Here is a 21,033-nt window from a genome sequence, read left to right on the forward strand (position 1 = left end):
GACAGTCAGCAAGCAAACAGGCTCCCTGTTAGGGCCTGGCTGGCTGACCCCTTGATTTTTAGGCTTGTGAGACCGTGAGAGTAGAAAACAGTTGAGCCCACTTGGACCTATGGCCTCCAGAGTTAGGAGATCGTAAATGTAGGTTGTTTTAAATCCCTACATTTGAGGTAAGTTTGTTATGGCAGCAACAGAAAACTGACAATCCCCAAAGACTCTGAGCTCTGCGGACCCAGGAACAATATCTTCTTGTTCACTGCTGAACCCCCAGGACTTACCATGGTGCCTGCTGTTTGGTACGCACTCAAAACAAACCCTCTTGTATGTATGAGTGAATGGGAACCTACTCTTCCAGCAGGACTTGGTTTGGGGGTAATTATTTATGGCATCTTTAAAATTTTTTTTCCCCAATGTTTATTTATTTTTGAGAGAGAGAGTGACAGAGCGCAAGTGGGGGAGGGGCAGAGAGAGAGGGAGACACAGAATCCCAAGCAAACTTCAAGGTCCACGCTGTCCGCGCGAACCCACCAACCATGAGATCATGACCTGAGCCGAGGTCGGACGCTTAACTGACTGAGCCACTCAGGCACCCCTATTTATGCCATCCTTTAAAAACAAAATCCAGGAGCACCTGGGTGGCTCAGTCGGTTGAGCATCCAATTCTTGATTTTGGCTCAGGTCATGATCTCAAGGTTCATGGGTTCAAGGCCCACATCAGGCTCCCATGCTGACAATGGGGAGCCTGCCTGGAATTCTCTCTCTGTCCCTTGCTCTTTGCCCCTCCCCCGCTTGCACGTGTGTGTGTGTGTGTGTGTGTGTGTGTGTGTGTGTGTGTGTGTGTGTGCTCTCTCTCAAAATAAATAAATTTTTAAAAAATTTTTAATGAAAAAAAAATTTTTTAATGAAAACAAGATTCAGTTCCCCACCAACAATTGGAGAGGAGGCTTTCAAATGAAGAAACCTAGAAGCTTTGTCTGCAGGCTGAGTGAGCTGGGGCCCCAGAGGCTTCTGACCCTGAATTTTATGTTCTAATAGATAAGCAACAGCTGTTCCCTGGAGAAACAGAGACTGATGCTTTGCTCCACGTGCCCAGCTCCTTTGACAGGAAACGAGGCTGCACGCGAGACAGTGTGTGCGCATGTGTGCACAGCAAGAATGTGAGGGCAGGGCGGGACTGTTGTGGTGTGAGTGCGGGTGTCTGGGAGTACAAACTGCACTAGGATGAACACCTGGATGTGTGTGACTAGAGAACTAACCCTTTCTAGAGTAGTTTCTCTGCCCCTCCCCCCCCGAAATTGCAGGTGGCCCTACATCCGAGGTGTGACATTTAGATTTCCTTGAAGAGTTCTTGAAGAGAATGAACTTCCCCAGGATGCTGAAAATGGAATTCTATTTATAATGATGCTATGTTTCACACAACTTTTTTCGGAATACTATGGCAATGAAATGGACTATATACCTGTTAGGAAAAAAATTAGCTTAAGCTAGGCTCTTGGTAGCTTCTCAAATCATGAAGACATTTTTCTTCCAGATGGCTTTCGTTCTTAGTTCAGGAATAGCCTAGGGGCAAATTTCCTGCAATTTTAAAGCAGGAAATCTGGGAGAGTCTCATTTAATAATGAGTCTTGTCCAGGGTACCTGAGACCAGGCAAAATTCTGAGATCAGAGATTCAAAGCATGTGAGAACCTTAGAAAGAAGTAATTAATGATTAACAATTAAATAAATAATTAGCAACTATTTATTGAGTGCTCACTGTGTGCCATGCCCTAGGCTAAGGCCCTAAGGCTACCCACCTCATTTTGCAAATAAAGAGCCAGGAAGTCGCTTGCCCTAAACTACACTGTCAGAACTGGGGCAAAGATTCCAGTTCATCACCTAAATCCATCGCTCTTTCTGCACTAGTCCACGCCCTCCCTGGAGTCTTCCACTCCAGTTTTTTAGTCCCTCTGCATACCCACACAGTTTGTGTGCAGCAACCCTGTAAGGCTCATGCCCCAGCTCCTCACCCTTCATCCCTCCCCTGCATTAAAACACTTCCTGGGTGTGTCCCTTCTACAGAAACCAGCTTAAAGCCACATTTGGAAAGGTTCTGATATCATGTGATAGCATCTTCCTTTGGTTACTTCTCCCAAAGGATGGTCAGTTTAACAATGTTGCTGAGCCTCGGGTGTGAGCAGTCACCTTCATGAACCTTAGCTCAGTGGGTCCGGACTGGCTGCCTAGTCTCCCATCCATGCTTAGACAACTGCAGGATTCCCCTCTTCAGAACACTGCTACCTCTTCGCTTCCTCAAGAGTCTTCACTAGCTCCCCATGGCCTACAGGACCAAGTGTACCTCCTTAGCTGGACGTCCAAGGCTCCTCATTTCCTCTATCATCCCAGACCCACCCTTACCCCACAATGTTCCAGTGACTGACCCTCTCTGCTCTCGCCTTGGAGCCCACTCCTCCTGGCTCCTCTTTACATGTCCAAACCCCTTCCATCCCTTAGGACCAGGAAAGCTTCCTGCTGACCCCCGCTCCCCCTCCCCAGAAGTCCAGAGGTGCTTATGCCTTGAACCACTTCTCCCCCAGTGGCCATTATCCACTGCCTTGCATTGTTTATGTTTTCCCGGGGGTAAGTTCCACCACCCTGAACACACTGGGACAGGGACCTTGCACTGTTACTCTTTTCAGAGCCCTTCACAGTATGGCCTATGCAGGTAGAGGCCTGCAGTAGACACTTCAGAGGAGCTGAGGATTGGGGCACCTCGTGGCTCAGTCGGTTAAGCGTCGACTTCAGCTCAGGTCATGATCTCACAGTTTGTGAGTTTGAGCCCCACATCGGGCTCTGTGCTGACAGCTCAGAGCGTAGATCCTGCTTCCAATTCTGTGTCCCCCTCTTTCTGCCCCTCCTCCACTTGTGCTCTGTCTCTCAAAAATAAATAAATATTTAAAAAAAAAAAAAAAAAAAAAAAAAAGGCTTTCCCAGAAAGACCTGAGGATTGAAAGAACCCAGACAAGGGAAAGCAGGGCAAGCACATTTTTATCTTTTAGATCTCAGGTTTTTTTTTAAGTTTATTTATTTTTTGAGAGAGAGAGAGCAGGGGAAGGGCCAGGGGCGGGGGGGAGGGACAGAGGATCCAAACAGGGCTCTGCACTGACAGCAGAGAGCCCGACAAGAGGCTCGAACCCACGAAGTGTGAGATCATGACCTGAGAGCCAAAGTCAGACGCTCAACCAACAAAGTCACCCAAGAACCCCTTAGATCGCATTTTAAAGGTCACTTCTGCAGAAGCCTACCTAGTCCCAGCATCTCCCCAAGTTATCAAAATGGGGTTCTACCCCCTTTGAGCAGCAATTTCCCTTCCTGGCGCTCCTCACAATTTACATCATTTCTTATGTGACTCCGCGCTTAGCGACCGCCTCCCACTGGACTATAAGCTCCACGGAACACCTGTCTGGCTCACCTGTGTGTCCCCAGCATCCAGTCTGATGCATGATAGAGGCTCAGAACTGTGTGTAGGAAGAACAAATTAGAGAAGGTGAGGATATGACCTGCTTCTGGTGCCCGGAATTGCGCTCAGGAACTCCCTAGGGGGCACTTCTGTCTCCCTAGTCTAGACCAGAGATTCTAGTCTGAGGATCAGGGTCTCTGGGGTTACTACAGCCCCAGCCACAGAGGACATTATGACAGTTCCCCTTACATGCCCTGCACTGTACTGAATGTCTCCCTGCCAGCCCCCAATCCCTGTCCACTACACCCACAGGCAGCACTGGACCACGATCAGCTCCATTCTACAGGTGTGGTGCCTGAGTCTCGTTTCCTACCCTTCCCAGCCCTACTAGCTGTGTGCGTGTGTCTCTCATCTGGTAGGGCAAAGAATCTCTACTGCCAGGGAACAGCCAAGAAGTCTCAGAAGAGCTTTTGAAAATGCACCGGAAACTACCCCTGCTTTCAAAGGAATGAAACCCCACTGCCAGAGAACAGGCTAGAAAGCAACAGCTGTCCTGCCGTGCAGACATATGTACATCAAATGCAAATGGACCCACGAGCCTGGCGAACTCTCTCTCGGAGGTGGTGAGAATGAACCAAAGCCAGAAACTGCGTGCTAGGAGGGACGGTGCAGCTTGGGAACTCTGGTTTGGGTAAATCAGAAACCCACTTGGGCGCGCCAGTCCCTTTAGGGCATTCAGAATCCTTTCACGCATTCTCTCCATTGTCTCTCCTTCCGCCACGTGGCAGTTAACAGTGCCTCTCCTCCACATGGAGGCTCAGAGAAGTCAGCCTGCTCAGGATCACAATGGGAGAACGCGACAGAATCAGGGTTAGCACTGATGGCATTAGGAACATGCCGTCAGGGCGAACCTCCTTGTTGCAGAAGCAGCAGCTAAAGAAACAGCTGCCCGATGGAACGCTGGCCTCCAGTTTCCAGCCAGGAAGCATCCAGCTCCGTGCAGCCTTCCTGGGGTTGTTCCCTGGGGTGAAAGTCCCTGCATGGAAGGCCTCATTAGGCATGCACACCCAGGCATTTCTGCATCTGCAGCAGCAGGGCCACAGCAGAGGTGGCCGCTGGAGTGCAAAGCCAGGAAGACTTCTGAGAGACTGAATATGCAAATGGACAATGGCCAGGGGCACCTGGGTGACTCAGTTGGTTAAGCGACCGACTACGGTTAAGGTCAGGAATCCTGCTTCAGATTCTTTCTCTCTCTCTCTCTCTCTCCCCTTCCCCCGCTCACGCTCTGTCTCTCAAAAATAATAACCATTAAAAAATTAAACGAACAGGGGCGTCTCGGTGGCTCAGTCGGTTAAGCGGCCGACTTCGGCTCAGGTCATGATCTCGCGGTCCGTGAGTTCGAGCCCCGCGTTGGGCTCTGTGCTGACAGCTCAGAGCCTGGAGCCTGTTTCAGATTCTGTGTCTCCCTCTCTCTGACCCTCCCCTGCTCATGCTCTGTCTCTCTCTGTCTCAAAAATAAATAAACATTAAGAAAAAATTAAACGAACAAACAAAAAAACACAAATGGACAACGGCCAGACCATACATAAAAATAGAACTCTGACCCTCAATCTGAAGCAACCAGTTTGAACAGCCACCTCACTGCCTGAAGCAACACATAGGCCCCAAACAGCCAGAACTTCAGAAATGACAGCTTCCCTAATTTCTGCCTCTGCTTCAGCTTAGGACCAATTGGAGAAAGCCAAATGTGCTCCCCTAGCCAGTCCTACAGGGTACTCCACTTCTAGGTAATCTGCCTCTGGCTTCCCCTTGCCAAGCCTCCAATCTGGTATGGTAGTACCTGAAGTCTTCCCCATTTCCTCTCTAAAACTTTACCACTTCTCCGCACACCAAAAAGCATGTGATGGTGGCTGACTCCCTTGCACACTCAGAGTAGATGGCCTTTGCTTGTCCTCATTTGGGTGGTCTTCATTTATTTCCACATCTCTTCATTGCCTAGTTGCTTTGTGACTCTGTTTTCGTACCTGTGAAATGGGATAATAATTCTGGGTATGAATCTTTGGGGAAGAAACTGCCTTGGGTTCCGGGAGAACCTCCTGACACTCCCCCGCTCCCCAAGTCACCTCTGATCTCAATTCTGCAGGCACATAACCCACTACCCTCTTGTTCTGAGCACGCCTGGGCATATCCACTTGTCCACGGCCCTCATTTTTCTTTCCCAAGGAAGGACCTTGAAGCCCAGGGAGGGAAAGTACCTACTTACCACAGGTGAAAGCAAACACGTGAGCCTTTGCAGGAACTCCACCGGTGTCAACCTTTACCTATGGTGAAAGTGAAGCAGGCTAAAGAGAGCAACCACGCACCCAAGGGTGAGTTACCAGGAGCCTTAGTACAAGCCTCCCAACCAGGGAAGCCTAGTCATGGCCTGTACATGGAGGGGATTTTCCTCCTTGGTTTTGGGACACCCCACCCAGCCTCTCTCAGCCTCTTTTCTTCAGGTAACTCACTCCCGAGTCCCTCTTCCTTTCTTGAGGTCAGCTCCACCCACCGCTGGCCCCAGCTTCTCACCACAAGACAGAAGCAACAGGAGCACAATGTTAACAGTTACCATTCTTTAAAGCTTATTTATTCATTTTGAGGAGGGGGAGGGACAGAGAGAGGGGGAGAGAGAGAGAATCCCAAGCAGGGCCACACAGGCAGCACAGAGCCCGACTAGGGGCTCCAACTCGTGAACCGTGAGATCATGACCTGCGCCGAAATCAAGAGTCGAACGCTTAACTGACTGAGCCACCCAGGCGCCCCAATAGTTACCATTTTTTTAGCCCCGGGCAAGAACTATTTTACCAGGTTCCCGTGTATCAGCTCTCTTCATCCTCAGAACAACCCTCTGAAGTGTGTGCCATTATTAGCGGGCCTACTTCACAAATGGGGAAACTGAATCACAAGGAGGTCAAGTGAGGTGTCCAAGGTCACATGACTGACTAGCAAGTAGAACAGCCATGGAAACCAGGTCCAAAGAGGCGAGCTCCTTCAGCACCTCACGGCACCACCTCTACGTGTTTCCACATGGACACAAATACTAACAGAAGCACCTGTGGGGGATTCCCGAAGTTGGGAGCACGCTTCTTCTAGTTTCAGAGATATGCTGGGTTGTGTCTCATTCATTCTTCCATCATTTTGATTCCACACACGCTCTTTAACCCCAAAGAGAACAAGAGGACGGTTGTGAATAAGGCCTTCTCCACCTGAGATCTAGTACCTTTCTGGGAATGAAGAGGTCCCCCTGCTAATGGCCCTGCCAGTCACTTCAGGGCCTCCCAGGCGGTGAAATGCAGCTTACGTTCGGAAGGAAGCAGAACATACGTCTCTTTGGACAACACATGTGACACAGAGGAGAGGGTTTGACATCCAGACTCGGGAGCCCCAGTCTACACCTGCAAGGCCAGGCCCTCCAGGGCAGCAGCCTGACAACCTGACGTTTTAACCGGCACGCCAGGTGAATCTCACCACAGTCTGGCAAACAGAACCCAGGACCCGCACTCTCTGAATGCATCGTGCAGGCTAAGCTCACAGAGCCTCACACTGTCTTGCACACCGGCCCTGACCAACACTGCGAGTGCCGTTGAGGCCTTGCTGGGAGGCGAGGGACACAGAGCTGCAGGAAGGCCCATCCAGCCTCTCAGGTAGATCACTCCTTCAAGCTCAAACACTGCCACCTCTATGGAGCCCAGCCCTGAAGGCACAGAGCCGAATATGGCCACGTTGTTGGAGGCTTGTGTGTGTCCCCAGCCAGATTCCAGATGCCAGGTTTGTTCATCTTTATTGGCTGACTCCCTCCTGTCGCTCCCTCCCTCCTGCTGACACTTTGGGGACTTTCAGTAATTGTCAGCTGAATGAATAAATTAATGACAGAGGGAGACAGACGTGTTAACAGCTCAGAGTAATTCAAGCAGAATGGAGTAAGTGCTAAATGGTGGTGGAATGAGTCATTATTGCTGACAGGGAAGGAAGAGGGGAAAGGCATTCACCCTCTCTCCCCTGCGCTGTCAAAATAAAGCCTTAACTCTTCCTCCCTCCCTGTCTCGCCCACATTCAGAGGAGAGCAGAAAATGTATGTGTATAGTTTACAGTGTCATGCCAGAGCAAATGCCCATGCAGTCACCCCCTCTCCTGCCCCTCAGGGCAAGAAATAGCATTTCACCAGACCTCAGAGTCCTCCTGGGCTCCTTCCATGACAGCCCATCACCCCTTCTCTGCCCTTCCAACCTCCATCCCGAATCTGGTGTGAACCATTTTTGGCTCTTCTCTGAAGTTTGGCCCTATATATGTGCATATATATATACACCACTATATATATACCACTAAACAACACATTGTCTAGAATGGCCTGGTTTTGGGTTTTCTAGGATTGTGCATTTTCTTCTGTGGCCCACTGCTTTTCTGCAACATGATTTTTTTGGAGTTTTTCCCATGTCGATGCTTGAGGTGGTTCATTCTTTCTCCCTGTTGCATGGTCAATTCTATTGTGCGAACACACCCCAATTTATGCAGCCATTCTCCTGCTGATGGTCATTTGGATTGTGTCCAGTCTTTGGTGATTGCTAACAAGGCTGCTGGATGTGACTCCTGACTGATGCACATGTGCACAAATCTCTTTCACATATTTCAGGGGAATTGCTGGGTCACGGGTATGAGAGTTTTAACTTCACCAGGTAATGCCTAACTGTTTTCTGAAGTGGTTCACCTGCTTCTAGGCATCTCATCTGGAGTTCGTCTCACTCGACACCAGGGTGGTCTCTCTAACACGGGCCTGTAACACCAATTGAATTTCCTTTCATCGGGCTGAGAGTTTGAGGGAAGTCAAAAGCAAAAATTGTTCAGAAAGACCACCAAAGGGAATAAGCCCAGAGTTTATTGGCTATGACAGTTAAGATTGTTTTGCTGTGTTTTCCTGAGTGGCTCAGTCGGTTGAGTGTCTGACTCTTGATTTCTGCTCAGGTCATGATTCCAGGGTACTGGTATTGAGCCCTACACCGGGCTCTGCATTGACAGCATGGACCCTGCTTAAGATTCTTTCTTTCCCTCCCTCTACCCCTCTCCCCCTGGAGTACCTGGGTGGCTCAGTTGGTTAAGTGTCTGACTCTTGATTTCAGCTCAGGTCATGATCTCATGGTTCAGGAGCTTGAGCCCTGTGTGAGGCTCTGTGCTGACAGCGTGGAGGCTAGTTGGAATTCTCTCCCTCCCTATCTCTGTCCCCTTCCCCTGGTCACTCTCTCTTTCTCCCTGTAAACAAACAAAAAAGATTGTTTTGCTGTAAGTTACAAAACTCCACAAATAATAGCAGATTAAGCTATAAGTATATTCCTCTCCCACATAAATGAAGACCACAGATCAGCTACCTAGGTTGATATAAAACTCCATGGTTTCTTCTATCTTGTTCCACTCTCCTCTGCATGTGACTTGAGCTGCTTAAACTCCCATGAGGCCGCGTGACTCCAGCCATCATATCTATATTCCAGCCAACAAGGATGAAAGGAAAATAACGTTTCACCCCTTTTTCTTTGAATACACTTTCTGAAAGGTACACAAGATACTTTCTCTCATATCCCAGTGGCTAACTGCAAGTAATTCTAGGAAACGTAGTCTTTATTTTTGTGCCCATATGCCCAACTATAAGAAAAGAGAGAGAATGCATTTGTAGGACAATGAACAATCTCCTCCAAAGATGTACTTGCTCAGAAGAGTGCTTCCAAACAGGTCTGCCTAATGTTCTTACCACACAAACATACACACATACACATATTTCACAACACAAAATGTTGGAGAGAAAAATACATACTTAACAAGGCCACATTCTTAAATGTTGCAAGCTATACTATCTGTTCACTGAGGAAACTGTGGTGCCCACATGGCCAGTTTTAAAGTAAGTTTTCTTTTTTTTTTAACTTTTTAAAAATGTTTTCGTTTATTTTTGAGAGACAGAGTGTGAGCAAGGGATGGACAGAGAGAGAGGGAGACACAGAATCTGAATTAGGCTCCAGGCTCTGAGCTGTCAGCACAGAGCCTGATGTGGGACTCGAACCCGTGAACCGCAAGATCATGACCTGAGTGAGTCAGATGCTTAACTGACTGAGCCACCCAGGCACCCCTTAACGCAAGTTTTCTTACCAAATAAAAGCTGTGCTGTCTAGTTAACAGTAGGTTTACAACCTATTGGAAATATATATGACCCACCCCCACCCCTGCATAATGGAGTTCACTTCCTGGTTCTTCTTCCCCTCTCCTTTTTGAGGGCTTATTTTTGTGGGCTTTGCAATGGCATGTGCCAATGCACAAAGGAGGGACCGAAAGTCTTTGCATCACCTCAGGAAATGTACATTTATTCCAATCAGACTACTTTGGCCTTACACGGACATAGGCAACATCCAGGGAAGGCTGTCGTGTCTGCAGTACTCAGCCAATGAGGAACCAGGGGAGGGACTTGTGTGCTAGGAGATAAATTGTCTGCTGTGACTGCCCCAGTGTGCCGGTCCATCAGACACCCGCTCTTGCAAGAACGTTGATTAAAGCCTCGCTTCACTGTGAAAATAAATAAATAAAATAAGTAAGTTCTTTTCCCCAGTTACAATTTCACCACCCTCCTCTCTGGGTCTTCTACCTCTGTTTTTTAAAGCCTAGGGCTTTTCTCCTGGGCTCCTCCTGGAACTGGTACTTAAAACCCCTCTGATCCATAAACATGGCACTGAAACCCAGATGGGATGGCCTAGAAGCCCACACATCCAGCCCAGATAAATATAAGGTAAATATATAAACTTGGCTGCAAGCAAATTCAGTTCTAACATCCCACAGCGTCTCTTCCTCAAAAGCCTTCCAGGGCTCCTAACTCCTGGGAAAATATGACTAATTTCTAGGCTGTTCAAGACCTAATCTGACTCTGACCTAAGTTTTGGCTTTGTCTTCAACCATTCCCAACATGGATTAAAATATAACGACAATAATGGTGATGATAATAGTAATGATACTGTAAGCTACCATTAAATGACTGTGTATTTTGTGCCTATTCCTGTGTGAGACTATTGATATACAGTCTCTCATTTAATCCTCATGGCACCCTTACAATGAATGAGGAAACTGAGGCTCAAAGGAGTCATGGAATTTTCCCAGAGTCCTAAAACTGGTGTGATAGATAACCATGATCTTCTGTTCTGATCAAACCCTACTTCCTGTAAAGGGTGCTGCTCAAATGTCCTTTCCTCCCAGAACCCACCCCCCATCTCCATGCCCAAGCAAAATGAAATGCTTCCTCATCTGTGTTTGCTCATACTGTGTGCATTCTTCTTTACAGCACTTTCCAAGAAAGCCGTCACTGGTACCTATGTGTACCTGTATTCCCATCTCTCTGCCCAGCTGTATCTGAGTATGTTGGTAGAAGGAATTGTGTCTTTTTAAAGGACGACTCCCCATTCCCCATCCCCTCAGCCGCTGGCCATCACCATTCTTTCTGTTACTATGAATTCACTATTCTAAGTACTTCATATAACTGGAATCATGCAATATTTGTCTCTTTGTAATTTGCTTATTTTACTTAGCATAATGTGCCTAAGTTTCATCCATGTTGTATCATGTGTCTGAATTTCCATCCTCGTTAAGGCTGAATATCCCAGTATACGTACATTTCACATTTCGTTTATCAATTCAACCATCAATAGACACTTGGGTTGTTTCCACCTTTTGGCTATTATGAATAATGCTGCTATGAAAAAGGGTGTACAAATATCTCTTCAAGACCCTCCTTTCTTTTTTTTTTTTTTTTTTAAGTTATTTACTCACCTTGAGATAGCGAGAGGGAGAGCATGAGTGGGGAAGGGGCAGAGAGAGAGAGAGGGAGTGAGAGAATCCCAAGCAAGCTCCATGCTGTCAGCACAGAGCCCATGAACCATGAGATCATGACACGAACCAAAACCAAGAGTCAGCCACACCGGCACCACATGAGACCCTGCTTTCAATTCTTTCAGGTATATACTCAGAAAATGCTGGATCACATCTTTGCCAACACTTTTTATTTTCTGTTGTTCTTTTTTTAATAGTGGCTATCCTGATGGGTGTGGGGTGGTTTCCTTTATAGAGTTCTTGCTAAATGAGTCCAGACCCTGGCATATCAGAATGTTTGTGGAGAGAGTGGATGAGTGGATTTGACCACAAATGGATGAGGTAGTTTTGTTTCCCAGGGTTTGTTTGATGAAGAAGTAGGTATCCGAGAGGCTAATATCTTTTCTAAGCTCAAGAGCTTGAATTGGGATCGTTTGACTGTAGGACTGCACATTCTCTATACAACAGTGGTTCTCCCCTGAGCCCCAAGAGGCTGGTTTCCACCTGCCAGGCCCAAAGGCCCACCCTCAGTCCTCTTGGGGAGCAGCTCCTGGAGGTGGTGGGGAGAAGCAGCCTCTCCTAGAGTTAGCTCCCCAACCTGGCTCCACTCTGCACAAGGCAAACAGATCATTGAGAAAGAAACCAGCAGGCTTGCCAAATCCATGGCCCCCCAGCCCACCAGGGATGCTCTGGGGGCCAGGGGAGGGCACGGGCAAGAGCCCCCCACCCTACCCTCCCACCCCAGGGCTCAGTGGGGCAGAGCAGAGCCACATTTCAGGGACACTCCCAAGCTGACTCGAAAGCCCAAATAGGCAGCCTTCCCTGCTCCCGAGAACTCCTGTGGGTGCCTGCAGGCTTTTGCTGGGCTGAGTCACTTCCTCACCTTAATTCTCCCTAATACCTTCCCTTTCTCTGCAGCTTTACTCCCGGCACCACTGTCTGAGTGTGGAATGTCTGGTGAAGCTATGCAGGTGGGTCGGCTGAGCGGTGTGCCCAGATATTGTAGACATGACCATGACGGGAGTTAGAACATGCGGGGGTTGGGGTGGGGGGCAAAAGTAAAGCCAGGTTTGTCTGCTGGCTCTGAAGCACATCCTGATCCCCACAGCCGGTCTGATCTCTGCAAGCCTGAGCACAGGTCAACACCTCCAGGCAGTCGTGAGGGGCAGGAGCAGGGCTGGAGGGTGGAGCGAAGGATGGAGAGGAGCGGAGGAAAGGGTGGGGAGCCATGGCTGCTTCGCCTTGCATCCCGTGCCACATTCTCTAGAGAACAGGGCTGCATCCTGAAGGTCAAGTTCAAAGATTATGTTCTGTGTACCAGCTTCCTGGGTGCGTCTAAGGATGCCTCACTTTTACCCTGAGTCCATATCTGGAAGCACCACTGTTCCTTTTACGTGCAGGTACTCTTTCCGTCCCTGTCTACCACTAGAGTTTTCTTTTAGGATCCTAGATTCTTCATTTATATCTTAGCATTGCTTCCTGGGCCGGCCTGCCTGAGCTTGTATATTCCAAGATAGAAATCAGGGCAAGGTTTTAATTTCTAGTAACGTTATTCATTCACACAGCTCAAAGAGTCAAAGGGTGGCGCAAGACTTAGGAAAAAGAGCCTTCTCCCTCATCGGCGAAGCCACCTTCAATTTCTATGGCTCGTTCTTACTCCCAACAACCCACTCACTCTTTTGGCCCCCGTCCTTCCAGTGTCGCCATGTGATAATCTGGTTAGAGCAGCAGTAGGTGTTGACGGTACTGGTACTAGATAAACGCTATTCCCATGCGTTTATACCATGAGCTATGGATAGACTGTGATTACTTCCCATTTCATGCACAAGTTTTTTCATTTTTTCCTGGAGGGAATAATTATCCACCCTGCCCCCTCATTTGCTTCATTTTCTTTGTACTCAATGCCAAACTCTATCAGTTGTTGAAATCTCCCCTCACTAAATTCAGATGATAGTCTACCAGTTTCATTTCCGTTTTTTTTTTTTCCTTTAAAGTTTGCTTTTATTTTGAGAAAGATACCTAGAGCAAGCAGGGGAGGGGCAGAGAGGGGGAGGGAGAGAATCCCAAGCAGGCTCCTCACTGTCAATGCAGAGCCCCATGTGGGCTCAAACTCACAAACCGTGAGATCATGACTTGAGCCAAAATGAAGAGTCGGACGCTTAACTGACTGAGCCACCCAGGCGCACCACCCCCCACCCAGTTTAATTTCCTTAATGAAATCTCTCCTGGAGTTTTCTGACCTAACCTGAGTTGGGCTGTTTGCCCTCTAGGCCTGTTACACTGCTTTCCTCCTGTAGTCAGGCTGCCTGCAGAAGTATCCTCTGGGATTCTCTCTACACTTCTCTCCTGGGTCAGATTCCCAGTTTCCTTGGTCTGTCTCTCTTTTTTTTTTTTTTTTTTTTTTTAAAGCAATCTCTAGGCCCAATGTGGGGCTTGAACTCACAATCTCAAGATCAAGAGTTGCATGCTTTGCTGACTAAGCCAGCTGGGCTCCCCTCAGTTGTCTTTTTCTTAGTTTATTGCCTTATTCTGGTGAAACATATCCTCCAGCAGCATTTCTAACTAAGTACATGAGAACAATTTTTTTTTTTAATTTATTTATTTTGAGAGAGGGAAAAGAAGGAGAGAGAGCACAAGCAGGGAGGGGGAGAGAGAGAGAGGGAGAGGATCCCAAGCAGGCTTTGCCTTGTCAGGAAAGAAAAAAAAACTTTTTTGATCTTTAAAATTTTTTTTTCAAGTTTATTTATTTATTTTGAGACAGAGAGAGGGAGAGAGTATGAACTGGGGAGAGGCAGAGAGACAGAATCTCAAGCAGGCTCTACAAGGTCAGTGCGGGGCTTGAACTCACAAATCATGAGATCACGACCTGAGCCGAAACCAAGAGTCAGATGCTTAACGGACTGAGCCACGCAGGAGCCCCAGAAGCTTTTTTGATCTTAAATGACTGAAAATGCCTTTTTCTACTTTCAAATTTGATTGATAACTTGGTTGGGTATGAAATTTTAAGTTGGGGATAACTTACGTTCAGAATTTTGAGAACATTCCTTACATGTCTTCTGACTTGTGGTGCTTCTTTTGAGACATTCAAGTCATTCTTCTTTCTTTTTTTAAAACAAAATTTAATGTTTATTTATTTATTTTATTTATGTAATTTTTTTTTTCAACGTTTATTTATTTTTTTGGGGAGAGAGAGAGACAGAGCATGAACGGGGGAGGGGCAGAGAGAGAGGAAGACACAGAATCGGAAACAGGCTCCAGGCTCTGAGCCATCAGCCCAGAGCCTGACGCCTGGCTCGAACTCCCGGACCGCGAGATCGTGACCTGGCTGAAGTCGGACGCTTAACCGACTGCGCCACCCAGGCGCCCCAATGTTTATTTATTTTTGAGCAAGGGAGAGAAACAGAGTGTGAGAGGAGGGGCAGGGAGAGAAGGAGACAAAGAATCCGAAGCAGGCTCCAGGTTCTGAGCAGTCAGTACAGAACCTGATGTGGGGCTCGAACTCAAGAACCATGAGATCATGACCTGAGCTGAAGTCAGACACTTAACAGACTGAGTCACTCAGGTTCCCCAAGCCATTCTTAAATCTGACCGGTTCCTCTATCCCTTTGGAAATTTGTAGAACCTTCTTTTTGTCTTCTGTGTTCTGGATTATGATGATTTTTCTTGACGTGGTTCTGTTTTCATCCATTGTGTCAGGTATTTGGTAGGTCCTTTTATTTTTCACTTATTTATTATTTATTTTTATTTTTTAAAGATTTTATTTTGGGGGCACTTCAGTGGCTAAGTTGGTTGAGACTCCAACTTCAACTCTTCAGCTCAGGTCATGATACCAGGGTTGTGGAATTTAGCCCCATATCCAGTTCCACACTGAGTATGAAACCTGCTTAAGATTCTCTCTCTCTCTCTCTCTCTCCAGCTTGTGCTCTAAAAACACAACCAAACAAAACAAAACTTATTTTAAGTAACACCCAACGTGGGACTTGAATCCAACAACCCCAAGATCGAGAGTCACATGTTCTACTGACTGAGCTGGCCGGGTGCTCCTTTGTGGCCCCCCCCTTTTTCTTAAATGTTTATTTAAAAAAAATTTTTTTTTCAACGTTTATTTATTTTTGGGACAGAGAGAGACAGAGCATGAACGGGGGAGGGGCAGAGAGAGAGGGAGACACAGAATCGGAAACAGGCTCCAGGCTCTGAACCATCAGCCCAGAGCCCGACGCGGGGCTCGAACTCACGGACCACAAGATCGTGACCTGGCTGAAGTCGGACGCTTAACCGACTGCGCCACCCAGGCGCCCCATTAAATGTTTATTTTTGACAGAGACAGAGAGTGGGGGAGGAGCTGAGAGAGGGGACCGAGGGTCTGAAGGAGGCTCTGAGCTATCAGCAGATAGCCAGATGCACAGCTCACACTCATGAACTGTGAGATCATGAGCTGGACCAAAGTTGGGTGTTTAACCTACTGAGGCACCCAGGCACCCCTGTATGTCCTTCAATTTGGGGAAAATTCTTTCAAGTATTTTTTTTTTTTAGTGTTTATTTTTGAGAGAGAGAGCATGAGCAGGTGAGGGCAGAGAGAGAGGGAGACAGAAGATCCAAAGCGGCCTCTGCACTGTCAGCAGTGAGCCTGATGCAGAGCTCAAACTCACGAGCTGTGAGATCATGACCTGAGCCAGTGTCAACGTGCCTTAATCCCACACTTTAGGTACAGAACCCCACGCCTGGTTTAGCCCAATATCTCCTAATCTGAGACCCTCTGGTTTACTTTCTCCTGAAAAAAAACTTTTAGTGTTACATAGTAGTTTAGATGGTAGAATAGGAGTGGGTATTTGGGGCGTCTAGTCTCTTCTTAAATTCTCAAACAATTCTCTTGTTCTTAGCCCGAACTTCACTGCTAATTCTGGCGCCACTGATTCCTGAGCCTTTTGGAGATTCCACATAGTAAACCTAGTTGCCTTTCGCTTCTCCCCCTGCCGATTTAGGATTCAGCCCTTGCGGACCTGCTGAATTCGTTGCCACTCATTAGTTTTCCAGCTTCCAAAATTGAGTTGTGTTGCTGGCTCCAGGCTCCATTCCCATTCCTAACGCCTGGCCCTTTCTACACGTTCATGGTCCTTGTAGGGTCTCAGCCGAAAGACCGCTTAGGTCTTTGCCAAGGTCTGTCTACTGTGGCTGGGGCCAGACTCCAGCTGTCCGGGTGCTGGACAGCTAGAAATCTCCACTCAGCTGTCCAGCAGAGGCTGATTCTCTGCTCTGTTCCTGAGTCTGACGCTCTGGGTGGGTTGGTTTAGGGGTCAGCCAAGTTTCAAGGGGGATTCTGAAATAATCAACTCTACTGATTTAAAATACAAGATATTGGGGCGCCTGGGTGGCGCAGTCGGTTAAGCGTCCGACTTCAGCCAGGTCACGATCTCGCGGTCCGTGAGTTCGAGCCCCGCGTCAGGCTCTGGGCTGATGGCTCAGAGCCTGGAGCCTGTTTCCGATTCTGTGTCTCTCTCTCTCTCTGCCCCTCCCCCGTTCATGCTCTGTCTCTCTCTGTCCCAAAAATAAATAAAAAACGTTGAAAAAAAACTTAAAAAAAAATACAAGATATTGATTTACTTACAAGAACATTCGCTCATTTAAGAGTACAATCTTGACAAATGTAAACACCTGTATGACCTTCATCACAACCAAAATATAGAATATTCCCATCACCTCAGAAAGCTTCCTATGCCCCCAAGGGAGATTGTAATGTAAATTTGGGGGGGGAGAGTCTCCTTTTCTGTATCTCCTCACCATACCCTTGCCTTGGCAGCCTTGCACGCTGATCTGCTTTTCCCACCAAGCGAGACGGCCATTGTCTCCTTGGACACTATTTCCCACAGTTTAGAAAATGTCCTCAGGGCGCCTGGGTGGCTCAGTCCATTAAGCATCCAACTTTGGCTCAGGTCAGGATCTCTTGGTCCGTGAGTTCGAGCCCCACGTTGGGCTCTGTGCTGACAGCTCAGAGCCTGGAGCCTGCTTTGGATTCTGTGTCTCCCTCTCTCTCTGCCCCTCCCCTGCTCATGCTTTGTCTCTGTCTTTCTCAAAAATAAATAAACATTAAAAAAATTAAAAAGAAAAAAAAGAAAATGTCCTCAAGGTGACCGCTGAGGCAAACTTTCTCTTAACAAGCACAGCCCCACACTCGGTGTCTCATGTGGGCAGAGAGTTGTTTCGTATACTTGGTCCAACTTCTACAGCTGCTTACACCAGGAGCAGGAAAGGATACATGTGATTCCAACTATTCCATCATACCTGGAAACAGAAGTTTATAATATCTTTTTTTTTTAAGTTTATTTATTTATTTTTGGGAGAGAAAAAGAAAGTAGGAGAGACAGAGAAAGAGGGAGAGAGAGAATCCCAAGCAGGCTCTGCACTGTCAGTACAGAGCCCAACGTGGGCCTGGAACTCACCAACCATGAGATTATGACCCTAACTGAAATCAAGAGTTGAATGCTCGGGGCGCCTGGGTGGCTCCGTCGGTTAAGCGTCCAACTTCGGCTCAGGTCATGATCTCGCGGTCCGTGAGTTCGAGCCCCGCGTCGGGCTCTGTGCTGACAGCTCAGAGCCTGGAGCCTGCTTTGGATTCTGTGTCTCCCTCTCTCTCTGACCCTCCCCCGTTCATGCTCTCTCTCTCTCTCTGTCTCAAAAATAAATAAGTGTTAAAAAAAAAAAAAAAAAGAGTTGAATGCTCAACCAGACTGAACCACCCAGGTGCCCCCCAAATATTTATTTTATTTTATTATTAAAAAAAATTTTTTTTCGGGGCGCCTGGGTGGCGCAGTCGGTTGAGCGTCCGACTTCAGCCAGGTCACGATCTCGCGGTCCGGGAGTTCGAGCCCCGCGTCAGGCTCTGGGCTGATGGCTCAGAGCCTGGAGCCTGTTTCCGATTCTGTGTCTCCCTCTCTCTCTGCCCCTCCCCCGTTCATGCTCTGTCTCTCTCTGTCCCAAAAATAAATAAAAACATTGAAGAAAAAAAAAAATTTTTTTTCAACGTTTATTTATTTTTTTCTCTTTTTTTTTTTTTTTTAAATTTTTTTTTTTCAACATTTATTTATTTTTGGGACAGAGAGAGACAGAGCATGAATGGGGGAGGGGCAGAGAGAGAGGGAGACACAGAATCGGAAACAGGCTCCAGGCTCCGAGCCATCAGCCCAGAGCCTGACGCGGGGCTCGAACTCACGGACCGCGAGATCGTGACCTGGCTGAAGTCGGACGCTTAACCGACTGCGCCACCCAGGCGCCCCAACGTTTATTTATTTTTGAGAGAGACAGAGTGTGAGTGGGAAAGGGGCAGACAGAGAGAGGGAGACACAGAATCCAAAGCAGGCTCCAGGCTCTGAGCACAGAGGCTGACGTGGGGCTCGAACTCACAAGCAGGGAGATCATGACCTGAGCTGAAGTCGGGCACTCAACTGACTGAGCCACCCGGGCGCCACCCCCCTGGCAAAAATATTTTTTTAAATACACATTCTATACATTTTTTCCTGGCTAAATAAGAGAACATGAAGAAAACACCCCGGCAAAAGCTTCCTTACATCAATCAGGTGGGGAGTGGTTGTGTTTGGAGCCTTCCCGGACCTTGAAGAGCATCCAGAGATCCTGATAGAGCAGATCTAGCCGGAGGCTCCGGGGTCACACTCTGCTACGTGCTCTCTGGGTGGCCTCTGGCCACTCCAGGGGAGGCAGGTGTTGTGACTGGTCAACCACGTAGAAAGCCTGGTGACTTCAGAGTCAGATGGAACTGGGTTTGTTTTCTGGTTCCAACATTTATGTCTGCCCTGGAAAAGTGAAAGAACCACTCTGGGCCTCAGTTTTTTCACTTACAAAACAGGAACAAGCATACCTGTAACAGGATCATTTGAAGAGTTAATGCCAACATTTGATATGTTCACCGGGGTTCTTGCTGCATAACCCTATCAGCAAAACCCGATAAACAGCGGCTGGTGATTGCTACTCTTATGGACACAAAGTACTTGGTGTTTCTCATCTTCTGGACGGCCCAGCATCTAAATCTCTCCTTCCTCCATCAAGTGAAGGCATTTCCTTGTCTCCTGTTCCCCAGGACAGGAATGACAGACCCTTACTACCCCTGCCCTTGGTCCCTGGTGGCCAGTGTGGTCAACCGGTTGCCCTGCAAGGGGAGAATGGAGAGTCTTAGCAGTAGGGCCAAGGCGGCACCAGGCCCCCCAGCAAGGCGCCCCGGGCCCTCACCAGACCACGCAGGGGTGCGGCCCCGTTGGTTCTCTGCTGCTGTTTGCCCTTGCGTTTTGCTTATCTCCTCATCGTGAATCCCTGCACTGCCTTCCCAGCCTTTGTGACGGCTCTGTGCGCTGCCTGATACGTTTCCAAAAACAAACAGAACAAAACTTTTCCACATCGTGAGCTGGATTTGGTTTCTATTTCTTGTCACTAGGAATTCTGACTGAGACACCTGACGTCCAAGACTAGCGACTTCTCAAAAACAGGGCAATGACGTTTGAGGTGCCAGGGGGACCAGGAAGCACTTGTGTTTCTGGTTGTTCTAGGAGCATTGACAGCAGGCCACTTGTGAAAGATGAAAACCACCAGTCAACAACAAGTTGAACCTCAGGAGAAAACAGACAAGTGCAAATTAGAGAGAGAGCATTTTCTCCTGTCACATTAGCATGAATCTATGTGCGTGCGATTAACTTAAAATAGCTCATACTAATACAACACTGTAGGTTAACTATATTGGAATACAAATAAAAAGGAAAGAAAATAAAACATAAAATCGCTGGTGTGAGCAGGAAACCTCACGTTCCAGGCACCTCACGGACAGAGAGCTCAGCCTCCGCGGGCTCTGAGGGGTCCAAACAAATGTTACCACCTGCCTAGTGGAGAAGCACTTTACTTACTTACTTACTTACTTACTTTTTATTTTTCCCTTCTTCGGTTTAAAATTATTTTAATAATTTATTGTCATGTTAGCTAACATACAGTGTATACAGTGTGGTCTTGGCTTTGGGAGTAAATTCCCACGGTTCATTGTATATACAACACCCAGTGCTCATCCCAAAAAGTGTCCTCCTCAATGCCCATCACCCATTTTTCCTGCCCCCAACCCCCTACCTCCCCATCAACCTTCAGTTTGTTCTCTGTATTTAAGAGTCTCTTATGGTTTGCCTCCCTCCCTCTCTGTTGGTAACTTATTTTTCCTTCCCTTCCTCTATGGTCGAGAAGCATTTTAAAGATCGCTCCCCACTGCCCTGAGCAGTTTTCCTAAAGGACGAGGGTCATTACTCTCCTGTGTATGGATTTGTTAGCAAATGACTTGGCTGTGCCTTTAAAACGAAATTGTGGTAAAATACACATTACATAAAATCTATCACTTAAACTATTTTTAAGTGTATACTTCGGTGGCATTCAGTACATCCACGTTGTTGTGTGGCCATCAACACCATCCATCTCCGGAACTTTTTCATCCTGTAAAAACTGAAACTCAGTGTCTATTAAACAACAATTCCACATTTCCCCCTCCCTTCAACCCCTGGCAACCACCGTTCTACTTCTGTGTCTGTGGATTTGACTCTTCTAGGCACCTAATATAAGTAGAATTATACAGGATCTGTCTTTTGGTGACGGACTTATTTCACTTGGTGTAATGTCCTCAAGGCTCATCTAGGTTGTAGCGTGCGTCAGAATTTCCTTCCTTTTTAAGGCTGAATAATATTCCATTGTGTTC

The 21,033-nt window shown here is 47.5% G+C and overlaps 1 long non-coding RNA gene across 1 annotated transcript; it reads right to left on the minus strand.

The window, feature by feature from the left end:
• Window positions 1-19,709: 19,709 nt before the first annotated feature.
• Window positions 19,710-20,778, minus strand: LOC147576001 (uncharacterized). Its single transcript, XR_015241993.1, has 2 exons — window positions 20,704-20,778; window positions 19,710-19,915 (listed from the first exon to the last, which is right to left on the minus strand). It is a non-coding gene; the product is annotated as an uncharacterized LOC147576001 (long non-coding RNA).
• Window positions 20,779-21,033: the final 255 nt, after the last annotated feature.

Source organism: Puma concolor, chromosome D2 (genome assembly GCF_028749965.1).
Source record: "Puma concolor isolate L17-30 chromosome D2, mPumCon1.1.hap2, whole genome shotgun sequence".
In the NCBI taxonomy this organism is placed as follows: domain Eukaryota; kingdom Metazoa; phylum Chordata; class Mammalia; order Carnivora; family Felidae; genus Puma; species Puma concolor.